We start from the raw sequence: 15,786 nt of genomic DNA on the forward strand, positions 1-15,786 counted from the left end.
CATCCATTGCAGGTTTTTGTAGTGTACATAAACCACATGATGAATCTTTTTTTCTATCTTTATCTTTATTTTATATTTTTTCTGCCTTCAGTGTGAAATATATCCTGTACAATTTGTCTAACAAACAAACAGCATCTTTTAAATGACCTTTAGATTCAATGTCATGATGCTGCCACCACCGTGTTACAGCCAAAGTGTTCTTTTGGCAATGTGAAGTTTGTTTTGCTACCAAACTCTCTGAATTGAGGCACAAACATTTAACGAAGGACCATAGCACATTCCCCCACAAGGTTCTGGGAAGTTTTACCTGAGCTTGGATGTTTTCATGGGAAAAAAGGTGCTATATCCTTCTCAGTTCAGACATGTGTGAAGAATACAAGTCATTGTTGTCACATGTACAACACAACCAGTACTTGCTAGAAATCCCTGCAGTTCTTTTAGTCTTGCTGACTACCAGACAATTTTTTTTTTCAGAACAGGCCTTTCATCCATTTTAGAGGAATAATCGTTTTTTTTGTAGTGTCACTGTTCTCCTATATTGTCTCCCGTTATTGATGCCTGTCTTGACTTCTATGGTGTAAATGTACTGCCATGATATTTTTGGTGTCTTATCCTGACGGGTCCATTTTCATAATGACATAATTTGGATCTTTTGTAACCTCATTGCTAACTATGTCTTTAACTAAAGGATGCAAATATCAGTAAAATGTTATTGACTCGTCAAAACTACATCAGAGAAGTCTACTTCAGAATATCTGAACTATCCTTTTAAAATTACTAAATGGACAGTTCTAACAGGGTGTATACCAAAATAAGGAGACGCCACCCTCTAATCTAGGAGATCAGATAACAAGAATGTCATGAACATTCATCTATGTCCATCGGTCTAACTAATTTTCTTTTTTAAGGTGAGTTGCATCCTTTAGTGTCGTAATGGGATTCCTTGAAAGACATTTAAAACGCCTCAACATTCTTCATTGCAAGAATGTCCATTCCCTTATCCTTTCCTAGCTGATAGTGAATGGGTTATTCAAATGGCTCCTGCCCTTTAAATCTGACATGCACACACGTAAACACAGATTCCATCACGGATCATACACAGCAGACAAACTGGTACACACACACACACACACACACACACACACACACACACACACACACACACACACACACACACACACACACACATACATGTCTTTAATACATTGTGTGGACTCCGTCCTCATAGTTCATTGTGTGGACCACTACTTCCACTGCATATAGAACAGTGCAAAACACATTGCCACCTGTAGAAAAAAATGTAGATTCAGAATGTGACCTTAGATAACCAAAAGCTCAAAATAAAATAAATCTTTTTCTTGTGGACTTGTGTGGACCAGTTGTTGTTGCCAGGTAGATTTGGGTGTGTTTTTTCTCACCAACAGCCAAGCTTTATTTCATCAAAAAAGCCATTCAAAGCTTCTAATAATTAATTTTTTTTCCCCTTAACCCCCGGCATCATATCTTCTCACATATACTGTCCTTTATAGATATAGTAGTGCCAATTTAACTACATTATACAGGCTTTGTGAACTAAGATAAACATTTTAAATACTAAAGAACACAATGTGGAGACCGAATGCAAACTATTTTATTTGTTTATGGAACAAAAATACATATTTTTGCTGCTGTCCAAACACTAGGCAAAGGACCATTGCCAAATATGCACTGCTTACAACTTCTTTTGTAGTTTTAACCAAACAATGTAAGATTGACCATATCTAATGTAGAATGTTTTTTCGGCTTTTGAACAGTAATAGTATTGTAAACTTGTTTTTTATGTCTTTCCAAGTTTGGCTTCTCAGTGCAGGCTCAACTTTAAATACTTCAAGACATGGTTCTTTACCAGGAACTCTCTAAGGTTACATATTGGCAAAGCTGTTGCCATACTGCTGCCTTTTCGGCCTTACTCCAAAGCCGTCGATGAGATGTAGGTTCAATAGCTGGTCTATTCACATCCTGATCTTTGCCTGCAACACAAATAAAGAATATACTTCAAACCATTTTAGCATTTTTTGCATTGTAGGTAATATTTACATTACATCAATGTATTAACAAAGGTTTGTCATCTAAATTCTTAACCATTATACCAAACCTCAATCTCGACACAATGATTTTATCAGTTTAAACATTAAGGTAGCAATAGATTAATTTACAGCCAAAATGACCTTTTTACCATACATTGGTGTGAAAACGTGATTGCATTCTACCTGATCTCTTATTTGTTTGCATGTTTGTCATACATTAAATTACATTATTAGTTAAATTACATTTCAGTGTACCTAACATGGCAAGTCAATACAACCAATCAACGACAATAGTCAAACTAACCAATAATATCTCACACAAACTCCTTCCACACAACAAGAACCTCCCACTTGGGCATACCAGAGACCCCAACTCTCTAGAAAAGGTTCATATGCAAGTTTAATTGCATATGAACCGCAGCAGTCTGCCGAGCTCAGTGGAGCCATGTACTGCTGGAACCATGAATGGAAAATGGGTAATAGGTTGTTCTAAACTTGGGCTTCTGGGGGCAAAATGCCCAGTTCTTCTCACTCTGCTGTCTTTAAGCACATAACAAAATTTTTAGTGCATAGAGAGACAAAAACTGGGCCATTGAGCATCATTATATTTTTATGTCCAACTGCTTCTGATATATCAAATTCATGAAATTTCTATTATAGGTTTTTTTAAAGGACCAGTCCAGTCAACAAGGGAAAAATCAGTGGATCATTAACTATACCTTAAACTAATACGCCCGTGGTGATTAAATGAATTTAGCGTTAATCAATAAGAAAATAAAAGCATAAATTGTCGTCTTGATCACTGTGTAGGGGGGCGGCCATTATTGCCCATATTTGGGGAAAAATGTCCACCTGACATCACATCCTGTGATGTCTCTGTGCGGTGAGGCACTGCGCTTTACAAGCTAATTCAATAGTAACTGTTGTACTAGGGCTGAACGATATAGAAAAAAAGTTTATCGATAAAAAATGCATATTGATCGATATCGATAATTATTGAAAATATTTAATATCATATTTTATGTGCAGCTCTGCCTGGATATTTTATGATATTGCTAAATGATTTCATTTTAATAAAGAACACAGACACAGAATTTCAATTAAATCTTTTTTAACCAACTTTAACCATAACAGATATTTTTTAAGAAAAATAACTTACGAGACCTGAGTTATGTTATTAAATACTGACAAAGAATAAACTAAAGTGACCAGTAAAATTACCAAAATAAATACACCAATACCATTTTATCACAAAGAAGGGAGCTCAGTTTAGCTGCTATACCTGCTTTGTTTTGGAAGAAGCTCCGTAAGATTTCTCCGAAGATAACGCGGAGCGGGGCGGGGCTAAAACAGCTCGCGCTGCTGCGGGTGTGAGCAGCTTACGTAATGAAACAAGTTGGTTGCGTTACCAGACTTTGTTTTTACCGGTTCCTTGCAAGTTTTACAAATCACTGTGGATTATTTCTGTCAGACTGGTGAACTAGTAAAACCCCGTTTTGGGACAATTTCCTCTGCCGCTACTTGGAAAAAAAAGCATTTGATATTTTGCCACTGGACTGTCAGTATATCAGAAGGAACATATCTCTGAAGTCTCACTGATATCACAAAAAAAAAAAAATTAGAACACCAGCTAAAGGCTGATGACTCCAATTCAGTTCTCATATGACTGGACTTATTAAAAAAAAAACTCATTTCGGTTTCATACTTTAATATTACAAAAAGGGAAATCCAATAAAAAAAATGCATTAAGGATTATCAAAACAAAGAATCCAATAGTTTAAATAAAAAAGCTTACCAGTTTTTCCTGCCTGCTTAGACTGCTTTGATGGTTCTCCTTGGTTCTCACTTGGAGATCTTAGGGTCACTGTATCAAGTTCTAGAACAAAAGAACATGCCTGTCACCTTAACACCCCTATGTTTAAAAGACATTAAAGAAATAAACCTGTGTAGCAAATTTGTTCTGTAGGAATTTAAAAAACTTTGAAATTGTGTGAAATGAGAGAGGAGCATTAGTTAGAACTTGTATATGTCCATAATATAAAAGTTCTAACTAATGCTCCTTTCTCATTTCACACGTCCCACTTTTAAAGACCTGTTGCAACAGTGTCCAGAGATTAATGTAATGATCAATGTCTGAAAAGTGCATCATGTTTCATTTCTAGTAGAGAAATTTGGTGATCGCAAAAACTACTACTTTGAAAAAAATAAAAAAAAATCACAAATCACAGTTCACGTTAGGTTTTACTGAGGACACCAGAGTAAAACCTACAATTACACTGAACACTCTCAAGAGCCCCTGCTGCTTTTTTTGGGGGGGGGGGGTGTTTTGTACCTTGGGCACAGAGCTTGTTTACTGAGGCATCTACCACCCAAATAAGTATCTGGCAACACCAATGACCAAATTGAGTCACAAAGAATTCATTGGATGGTACTTTACAGCCCTGGAAAGAAAGTGTATGTTGCCTACAGTTAAGCACAGTTGTGGTAGTGTCATGTTTTGGGCTGTATGGGTGCTGCTGGCTGTAGAGAACCAAAGTTATTTGAGGGAACATGTACTGTGACATTTCTGAAGTAGAGGATGATTTCCTCACTGTGGAAACTGAACTGCAGAGCAGTATTCAAACATAACTACGCTTTACACACTCACAAGATGACCACTGCCTTGCTAGAAGAGACTGAGGGTAACGGGATGTCATCACAGAAGAGTGAAAAAGGATTCCAGTGGAAACATGTGAAGCTCTAATGAAATCCATGCAAAAGCATTGGTAAAAAAATAATAGTCACACTAAATATTGACACTTTGGGAACAGTTTGGACATTTTCACTTAAGGGTGTGCTCAGAGATGGTTGCCAGCATTTTAGACAATAATGGCTGTGTTCAGAGGTATCATAAGAGGTAGGTGAGAGTATGTCAAAAATGCAAAATGTTGCAAGCTGTGACAAACAGCACAGAGAAAAGAGTTAAGCAAGAATAAAATTTTGTTTGGCAACACTAATGTAAAGTTCTATGTTCTATAGTTCATATACTCTTTAGTGCGGTTTACCATATGGAGGCCATCTTTGGTCCCTTGCTATTTTTAATATATGTTAAAGACCTCCCTAATGTTTCAGATAAACTTTCTAAAATCTTATTTGCAGATGATACAAGTGTGTATTACTCCCATAAAAATCCTGAATTTTTAATAAAGGTAGTTAATGAAGAACTTGACAAGTTATCCTATTGGTTCAAGTCCAACAAATTGTCACTTAACATAAAAAACAAGTTATATATTTTTTGGTTATAAGTTTGATACGTTTAAACCTCCAATTGAAAATTCAAATTGATAATATTTCTATTAATGTTAGATCTGCTCATTTCCTTGGTGTTATTCTAGATGATTCTTTATCCTGGAAACCCCACATTAGTGCCATAAGTACAAAACTAGCCAAAGTGGTTGGTATACTAGGAAAAATCTGTCACCTGATTAACAAAAAAGTTGCAATTATGTTATATTATTCAATGTTATATCCATATATCAATTACTGTAATGTTGGTTGGGCTAGTACCCACCCAACTAAACTGGAATCTGTTTTTCGACTTCAGAAGCGAGCTTTAAGGCTAATATTTTGTGTAAATCGTAGACACCCCTCACAACCACTGTTTGCTCAGGCAAGTATTCTTAGTGTTTATCGAGTGAATCAACTTCAAATTGCTTTATTGGTTTATAGGTCTATAAAAAAGTTACTTCCTCAGCACTTTTGTAATATTTTTACTTTTAATAATGAATTTCACCAGTATCCAACTCGTAGTAGTTGTCTTATCAGGCCTCCTTACTCTTGTACAACTCAAACACAGTTATTATACAGAGGATCAATGATATGGAACAGTCTTCCCACATCACTGACAGATCTTTCTAAAGAAGAATTTAAACGGAGAGGAAAGTTGCTGCTACTTAGTTGTCTGAATTTTCCATATAGATTTGTGGTCTAAATTAAATGTTTAACTGTTTTATATATTGAAATGTTGTTGTTTGTTGTTGTTGTTTTTTTCTCTTTTTCTTCTTGAAATATATTTGTTATTATGGAGACTGCCACTCATTAAGCCCCTTGAGGGTTTTTTGGCAGTTGTCCATCACATTTTCTTCTCTTTTAGTGAAACAGGATTCTGTTTTTTATATTTTGTTGTGAAAATAAATTAAAAAAATAATAATAACAATATAGAAAAAGTAAACATACCCTTTCCTTCCCTCATCCTTCCTTTGTTTTGCTGATCATTATCTGCAGAGAAAACCATTGCATAAATATAAAAACAGAAATAAACTCTTTCATATAAATATCATATTTATATCATATCATATATTTTTAATATAAATAAAACACATTTTTGCAGCAGCTTTCAAAAGCCAAAATGTACAAAGTCTATGGTTGAGTAAATGTTGATTATGTTTAACAAAACATGCACAGCACTTAAGGTTATTCACAGCAGGTATTAAAAAATACATTTACACCCTTAAAAACAATATAGTATATACATGTTTGTAGCACTTCAAGCTGCCAAAGCTGTAAATGAAGCCTCAACTCCCGGTGCACTCAGCACAGTTAGCATCTGATTAGCCTAATTCAGAAAGCAAGTGGAGCTCTACACAAATTCAACATAGCACACCACTACAGTATTTTAAGCTTTTCTACTGCATTGTTTTTATTGCAGAGTAGTAATTAGAACAACAGACACTGCAGGGCTGTGGGTGTAAAAATCACATCATATGAACTGCTTTACAAAGCAACCCTCCCTGTCTTATTAGCAGAAAGCAACAACAGGTTTGATATGTAAATAAAACAAATCATACCTTCTATGATGTTTCCCAAGATTTTGGAAAATGCTGTTATCTCCGATTACAAGACTTGTTTCTTGACCTGGCTCCTGTTTCTGCGTGCTCCTGCTGCAAGTGACTTTTGATACATTTCTTGAGATGCGTTTAAGACCTGTACGAATGTTTAGTTCTATTGGCAAATGTGCTTGTTGGAAGAAAATTTATTTAAAAAAAAACAACTAGTTTTACTAACATATTATCTTGTTGAACTAGAATTTTAGACATGTTTTTTACATGATGCAGAATCATTTGAAGACATTGCATAGATCCATTTTGTATTAGTTTAACAGATTCCCATTTCCCATGAATTCAACTAGGCTTGTTGAAAGGTCAGCAGTGCAGGTGTTCAACTGAAGGCTCCCCTCCCCCTCCCTTACACTTTTCTGTGGTCTGCTAAAATCTAAATCGAAATGGAAGACATTATAAGTCACAGTAACTTGATTTTAAAGATGTAATAACTACACATAGTTTATTTCTTTGGGTATGTAACTTTTAGGAGTGGCTTGTTAAATAATATTGTGTGTAAACATTGATATAAATGCATGCACATCATATTACATGTGTAAGATTACTTAATTGAAATAAACTACAGATGCAAAAAATTGGTTGTAAAAAAAAAGAAGAAAAACGTCTGATAATCTTAATCCAAAGAGAGTTTGTTTTAGCTCATCTCTTGGACCTCAGCCTCCGCTACATTTCAGTGTGATTTCCCCCACTACACAAAAATAATTAAGTCCATTCAGAACTAAGACATTTTAAACTCTGTATTTTATTTCTGCCTGTTCTTAAAATAAATGTTTTATCTGGTTTTAGGCATCTACTAGGTAATAATATATTCCTAACATTGCTGCACAACATTATTGTACTTTAAGTGAGCAATGGATATACATATTAGGTTTATTAGGGGAACTACTCCTCAAGAACAGCTAATAGGCTCCAAAGATAATCAACCCAGACTCAAATACATCCTACAGCCCGCAAAATCATCCATCTTCAAAGCTGCTGTGCTTCATTGAGATAAAAGAAATGGTACTGTGTTTAACCTTGCTGCTTGGGCTATGAAAGTCCGATTGGGACATACTTGGTGTTGTTGCGAAGAGCCTGATCAGACAGTTAAAATGAAACCACCAGTATCTCCTTAACCAGTTGCTTAGTGCCAAAACCTAGCCCTAAATGGCCGATTCAGGCTTCTGAGGCCTTCTATTAAGGCATAAGCTGGAAACCTTGGGGCACCTGCAGTACTGTGAAAGGGGGATGGGCGACCAGCATGATGAGCTCTAGATAGACCACAGCGACATGCAGAGGAGGTTGAATAAGGGTTCCCTCAATATCAGAGTGAGACTGCCTTTGGGCCTCTGACCCCATTAAGACCAGGCGGACGCCCAAGCAATGACCCACCCAGGCTCCACTGTGACACCAACCTGTGTGGAATGACACTACACCACTTTTTAGTTAAATGTTGAGTTTTGCAGCCAGATTCTGTAAGTCTACGTGGCTGAAGGAGGCCAATCTAATTGCTGACCTTTCGTGACCTTTGGGGTTTTCCTCCTTTTTGAGGCAGTTCCCAGCAAAGGATTTTGACCCAACTCATGGAGTGGCATCTCCAGGAGTTGTTGAACATAACCCCATTAGCGGCTAACGGCTAGCATGTTGCCAGCCAGAAGTAGCTGTAGGAAGTTTCTTGAGAGCTGATATTTTACATGTCTGTAGGGGCTTTGCAGGGGAAGCTGCATACCGATTTTGGCCTTGCTCAGACATGGTGTCTTTGAATTATGAGGTGTCAAAGGTTCAATTATTTGCCCTTTCTTGCCTCTGTCATGCCCAGCTAAAACGACCCAGAGATACCAAAGCTACAGAATCCACTTAGTCTCTCACCCACAACAACATTTCTGAAAATCAACCTTCTATGACAAACTCAGCCAAGTCTGTCAACCCTTACAGATCCAAGTAGGGTTAAAGGAGCACCAGAAGATATATTGCTGCAAAAAAGACACCTGCGAAAATTCCACTTAATGTAGACTTACCAAAACTGTCACACATGATTTAGGTTGCAAGAGGAAGGCACTCTATGAATATGGGGTCTCTATCTGCACAATGGGCTGGGGGAGAACTGTTTAAAAGTTAACTGAAAACACACTCCAAGGAGAACAGGTCCAAAAAGGGAGAGTGTTTGGAGGGCCGTCTCAGAGTTGGAGCATTCTTTTGAGCCAAACTTAACACTGTTGGAAAGAATCCAATAAGACGATCGAAAAAAGACCACCAACGTTCTGAAAGGCCACTCCTACCTTCCACCATAAGCCTTAATTGGTCCCAAAGGTCGTTTTCTTTAGGGCACTGCAATAACTTTGAATGGAGTTGTGAAGAAAAATCCCCCATTTTGCAAAACAGTTGTTTTTCCTTCCATTTGCACATAGGTTAGTTTGTTGCACTCATGCATGGCACCTTTGAAAGGGGAACACCTGACAAGAAAACTGACCCATGCATGAACTTTTAACTCCACCCTACAGCTCGCAAAATGGTCAGTGTTCAGTGCTGCTGTGCTTCATTGACATACAAGAAATGGTAGTGTGTTTGATCTTGCTGCTTGGGCTATGAAAGTCCGATTGGGACATACTTGGTGTTGTTGCGAAGGGCCTGATCAGACAGTTAAAATGAGACCACCAGTATCTCCTTAACCAGTTGCTAAGTGCCAGAACCCAACCCTGAATGGCCGATTCAGGCTTCTAAGGCCTTCTATTAAGGCATATACTGGAAAATTTGGGGCGCCTGCAGTACTGTTAAAGTGGGATAAAAAAACTTAAAAAAGTTCTGTTATCCACCAAAAGGTCAAAATCATCCTTTTTTGGATGGGCAACCAGCCTGATGAGCTCTAGATAGACCACAGCGACATGCAGAGGAGGTTGAATAAGTGTTCCCTCAATGTCAGAGTGAGACTGCCTTTGGGCCTCTAACCCCATTAGGACATGGCGGACACCAGAACAATGACCCACCCAGGCTCCACTGTGACACCAACCTGTGTGGAATGACACTACACCACTTTTTAGTTAAATGTTGAGTTTTGCAGCCAGATTCTGTGAGTCTACGTGGCTGAAGGAGGCCAATCTAATTGCTGACCTTTCGTGACCTTTGGGGTTTTCCTCCTTTTTTAAGCCGTTCCCAGCAGAGGAGTTCGACCCAACTCATGGAGTAGCATCTCCAGGAGTTGTTGAACATAACCCCATTAGCGGCTAACGGCTAGCATGTTGCCAGCCAGAAGTAGCTGTAGGAAGTTCCTTGTGAGCTGGTATTTTACATGCCTGTAGGGGCTTTGCAGGGGAAGCTGCATACCGATTTTGGCCTTGCTCAGACATGGTGTCTTTGAATTATGAGGTGTCAAAGGTTCAATTATTTGCCCTTTCTTTCTCTGTCATACCCAGCTAAAACGACCCAGAGATACCAAAGCCACAGAATCCACTTAGTCTTTCACCCACAACAACATTTCTAAAAATCAGCCCTCTATGACAAACTCAACCAATTCTGTCGACCCTTGCAGATCCAAATAGGGTTAAAGGAGCACCAGAAGATGTATTGCTGCAAAAAGAGACACCTGCGAAAATTCTAGTTAACATAGACTTACCAAAACCTTCACACATGATTTAGGTTGCAAGAGGAAGGTGCTCTATGAATATGGGCTCTCTATCTGCTCCATGGGCTGGGAGAAAGCTGTTTTAAAGGTTAACTGAAAACACACTCTAAGGGGAACAGGTCCAAAAAGGGAGTGTGTTTGGAGGGCCCTCTCAGCGTTGGAGCATTCTTTTGAGCCGAGCTTAACAATGTTGGAAAGAACCCAATACAACGATCGAAAAAAGACCACCAATATCCTGAAAGGCCACTCCTACCTTCCACCATAAGCCTTGATTTGTCCCAAAGGGCGTTTTCTTTAGGGCACTGCAATAACTTTGAATGGATTTGTGAAGAAAAATCCACCATTTTGTAAAACAGTTGTATTTGCTTCCTTCTGCACATAGGTTAGTTTGTTGCACTCATGCATGGCACCTTTGAAAGGGGAACACCTGACAAGAAAACTGACCCATGCATGAACTTTTAACTCCACCCTACAGCTCGCAAAATGGTCAGTGTTCAGTGCTGCTGTGCTTCATTGACATACAAGAAATGGTAGTGTGTTTGATCTTGCTGCTTGGGCTATGAAAGTCCGATTGGGACATACTTGGTGTTGTTGCGAAGGGCCTGATCAGACAGTTAAAATGAGACCACCAGTATCTCCTTAACCAGTTGCTAAGTGCCAGAACCCAACGCTGAATGGCCGATTCAGGCTTCTGAGGCCTTCTATTAAGGCATAAGCTGGAAACCTTGGGGCACCTGCAGTACTGTGAAAGGGGGATAAAAAAAACTTTAAAAAGTTCTGTTTTCCACCAAAAGGTCAAAATCTCCCTTTTTCTGGGGATGGGCAATCGGCCTGAGGGGCTCCAGATAGACTGAAGAATGCAATAGAGTTGAAGGTTAGAAAAATATTCCTCACAAATGTAGTAGTTGACCTTGTTTTGCCCATTTTCATCACATTTTATAAATATCAGATGTTGGTGACAAATATCTGGGATATATTTTTTTGCAACCACAAACTATTTTTTTTCAAAACTCATTACAATATTGTCTTGTGGGGATATAAATTAAATTATAAATGTTGTCATTTTTTAATCAAGTTTTAATGATTATCTCCAACCCAAAGATAAATAATTTTGTGAGAAATAAATTAAAATATCTTCTAAGTTGATTATTTCAATAACACAAATTGAAAATAAACATGTAAAAAAACTTACATATGTGCAAAGGACCCTCTGAATATAACAGTCATTTTTAATCAATAATTGTCTTTACAAAAATGTTGTTTATTTTCAACAGAAATTGTTTCTTTTTGTTGTGGGAAATATTTTTTCAAAAGTTTCAAGTCATAATTACCAGGAAGTCAATTAAATATTTTTTAATACTGACACTAGATGCCAAGCTTTTAAAATACTACTATAAATAGACCACTGCCTTTAAAATGTGTAATTATGATTATTATTTATTATTAATAATCATTATTTTTATTAATATTATTCATTTATTTATTTATTTATTTTAAAAAGAAATCCATTTGCAAAAAAATCTGTTAACTCCATATAGATCTAATCTCAACAAGTAAAACAAGTAAAACATTAGATACAAAGCATCCTCTCTTCTTAATATAGAATGGACTTGGCTTTGAATCCTTTTCTGAGTGGCATCCTAAGTATGGTGTCACATGATCAGAACTGCCCAATCAGAAAATTCCCCACACAAGCCAATCAGAAAATTCCCAACACAAGCCAATCAGAAAATCCCACTTATTTCGTTGCAGTGCAAGAGAGTTTCCATTAGAGGGTGATCTAGAGCAGAGTCATTCACACACTTTTCAGTGACTCCTATCTCACTGGGGTCCACCTGTAAAAAATTTACAGGGTAATTTTTAGGGTCAAAGGAGCCTATTGCATGATTATTTTTGTGTGGACCAGCAAAATGTCCACACAACCGAGAATCTCCACACAATGTTGGTCTTCCGTCAGGGATTGAGCCACACAAGTATAGAGAGACAAGTGCACACACACACACACACACACACACACACACACACACACACACACACACGCGCAGAAACTCCCTCCATAAATGCGTCAAAAGGCTCAGGGCAAAACACTTAAAGGTCATCAGTGACAACTAAATGCTGCTATGCTTCTCTAATGAACCTCAATAGACAACAGAGCGTGAAACTATTGACTGGAAGCAGAGAAGCAGGTTACAGGATGAATTCCAGGCTTTAAAATGGTCATCTCACCTCAGCTGTTATTTCAATGTCAAGTGTTCCTGCTAAAATCAGGAAATAAATTTTTTTCAGTCTGGTAAATTTGGTTAAGACAGAATGCACCACACTTTTGTGACATACTGTAATTCCCGACTGTCAAATTTGGTGGCTGAATAAAATGAGAGAATACACCATTTGATTATCTCTGGCACACTGGCAATGCTGGAGCTCCATTATTGCCGGTGTTCATCAGATGCAGGAATATGTCACATAACTTGCATGAACTTCTCTTCTTACATGTTCTTCACTGTGTCTTGACCGGTGTTAAGAGCGGTCTGACTAGGAGATGCCAAAACTTTATTTTTTCCCCTCAGCTATTTGTAAGTGGACTTGCTGCTCTGCTTTGGATCATTGTCCTGCTTCATAACACAAGTGTGCTTGAGCTTAAGGCCACAAACTGATGGCCAGACATTCTCCTTCAGGATTATAGACAGCAGAATTTGTTGTTAATTACAGCAAGTCCTCCAGGTCCTAAAGAAGAATCGCAGACAAAGACCATGACAGTTTGACTGTGTTATTTTGTTACTGTGTTATTGTATTATTGCACACTGTAAGTAAGCACATCATGAGCATTGTACAATCCAGAGTGACATTACTCATGTACACGTACATGTCCTGTGTACATACCTGGAAAATAAGGCTGATTCTGACTGTCAAAATAATGGTTTATTTTTATTTATTTATTTGGAAATGTTGGTTTAGTTTTATGCCAGATGTAGTGTCACGCACACCTTCCAAAAAGGTTACTTTTTGTCTCATCAGTCTATAGTAGGGCTAGACAATTAAATGTATTTGCAATAAAATCGCAATTTAAAAAAAACACAATTTCCAAATCACAGAGGTTTGCAATTTTTGGCTATGTAACAATTCATGGATAAGACACGTCCTTTAGGTGTTGGTAATATGTTTGAAGTGGGTTTGCCTCCACATGGAAAGGAAGAGAGTTGCAGCAGTGGGATAGTGTAATTTTATTACTTGTTTTCGAGTTTACATAATCAAGACTTTCAGAAATCTCACCATAGCATTAAGTACTGGTCAAATTGTTTAATACATAGACTTGTTTATTGGTTGCACTTTATGTTCAACAAAGAGTGATGTCCAACTCAACAAGTTATTTTTTTGAATTAATAAACTCTGATAAATAAAAAACAGCTACATTTCTTGTTTTAAACAGTCCTTGGTTGCAAACATCTTTATCTACAGGCCATTTTTGTTATTTTTGGTTAATACAAAAATTAAAAATTAAATGGCAATCGCAATTGTGGTTGAAATAAATTGCAATTCAGATTTTTGACAAAATCGCACAGCCTTAGTCTGTAGTAAATTTCACCAAAAGTATTGGGGATCCTTAAGATTTTTTGTTAAATGTAAGATAGGCCTTTGGGTTCTTTTTGGTCAGCAGTGGTTTTTGTCTTGGAGCTCTCACGTAAAGAACATTGAACCTTTAGATTAATACACCTTAATAAAGAAATCACACACACAAAACAGAATCTTGATTAGCTTCTCCGGGTTCCAGATGTGTTCGGTGTTTCTCTGATAGTTCCCTAAACTGTAAGAGATAACTGAGACAAAAACCTAAAAGACAGCTGCTCAGATTTATCCACACTTGTCCTTCTCCACTTGTCTTCCTCTTATCTTTTTATTTTGATAAAATATTCTATTTTTAATGCCATAACTCACACTAGATAAGAACATTACATTGGCTCTGTGAGATCAAGTATTATTAAACTTCCTAATATTTTAACTATTACTTCACTGCTTTAGAAAATTATAACAATGATGCTACAGACCCTTTAATGTCTGAAACATTGCTGAACACTCCGACCTGTTAAGGGGCTCACTCAACAAGGTATAGCAGTTTAATAGCCATTTTAAGATTAAATATATTGGGGTTTTTTTAATTTCATGATTTAATGCAAGCCACAGACAGTAAAGCTAAATTAGAAAATGTGTACATTTCAAACAACCTCCTTAAACTTCACTTCCATTTTAAAACTTGTATACTTTAATAGCACAAGATAAACTTAAACATGAATTAGTTATAAATGACGTAAATATACAAACAAAGAAATGGCTCTCAGATGTTCACTTGTAACCTGTTGTAGCTGCTTTTGTCCTCTAGATGGTGGCATCCCTCAAAATCTGTCCATTTACCAGCAACTTTAAGGCCATGGAGAACCACATGTAGTTCTTTTTTTGAGTGTAAATTAAATGGAAACCAGGTTATTTTATTTTAAATATGATAGATGATGTAGTACATTGCTATATAAATTAAATATGTGAGAAATAATGGGACTGAGTTTTAACTGGGTATCTTAATGATTGGGTTACTAAGATAGATGTCATTTGATGCTGAGCAATGGAATCAGCCACTTCCATTAATCCTTAAACAATATCCTTCCTATTTTGGGTCAGTTTTACGGCTCTTAGCTATCTTTTATTGTACCACAATAATAATGTTATTTGGCTGTGAAGCAATTTCTTTTTTCTGCAGCAGATGGAATTAACAGAGAAGTTTTAGCCAAAACAACTTAGGCTCCTAGCTTAATTTCAGGTTGAATTTCAAACTTTGCAAAAATACATATATGTAACCAAAGAACTGGAAACAAGTGTAATTGCGACGCACATAACAAATCACAATTTTGACTTTTCTAAAGAAAAAGAAAAACTGAAGCTCAAGTTTACAGGCCTTGCATTTGCGTGAATGTTTTATGCATTAATGTTGAGCAGCTTAACAAACGCAAACGTCGATAAAGTAAATACATAAACTTCCAAAACTCTTCCAAAAATCCTGCAAGACTACTGTTCCTTGTAAAATCACAAAAAAACCTGGCCTCAGCTCTAACCAAGAGGACTAAGGCTTTTGTATAGCAGAATACTTACTTTTCATTGTGAATTCTGGGTCTTCTGCATTTTTTTTCTTCAAATGGGGGACTTCCTTATGTCTCTGATGACATCATTTCTGGCCCCATATATAAGACAGATGAGAGCA

The 15,786-nt window shown here is 37.1% G+C and overlaps 1 long non-coding RNA gene across 4 annotated transcripts; it reads right to left on the minus strand.

Moving 5' to 3' along the window:
• Window positions 1-1,614: 1,614 nt before the first annotated feature.
• On the minus strand, window positions 1,615-6,928 carry LOC118556653. Of its 4 annotated transcripts, none has more exons than XR_004927272.1 (4): window positions 6,893-6,928; window positions 6,282-6,323; window positions 3,862-3,942; window positions 1,615-2,009 (listed from the first exon to the last, which is right to left on the minus strand). It is a non-coding gene; the product is annotated as an uncharacterized LOC118556653 (long non-coding RNA). The 4 variants fall into 4 exon arrangements; XR_004927274.1 differs by having other exon boundaries at window positions 3,862-3,930; window positions 6,893-6,916; XR_004927273.1 differs by lacking the exon at window positions 6,893-6,928 and having other exon boundaries at window positions 3,862-3,930; window positions 6,282-6,526.
• Between the last annotated feature and the right edge of the window lie 8,858 nt (window positions 6,929-15,786).

Source organism: Fundulus heteroclitus, chromosome 20, assembly GCF_011125445.2.
Source record: "Fundulus heteroclitus isolate FHET01 chromosome 20, MU-UCD_Fhet_4.1, whole genome shotgun sequence".
NCBI classification, from domain to species: domain Eukaryota; kingdom Metazoa; phylum Chordata; class Actinopteri; order Cyprinodontiformes; family Fundulidae; genus Fundulus; species Fundulus heteroclitus.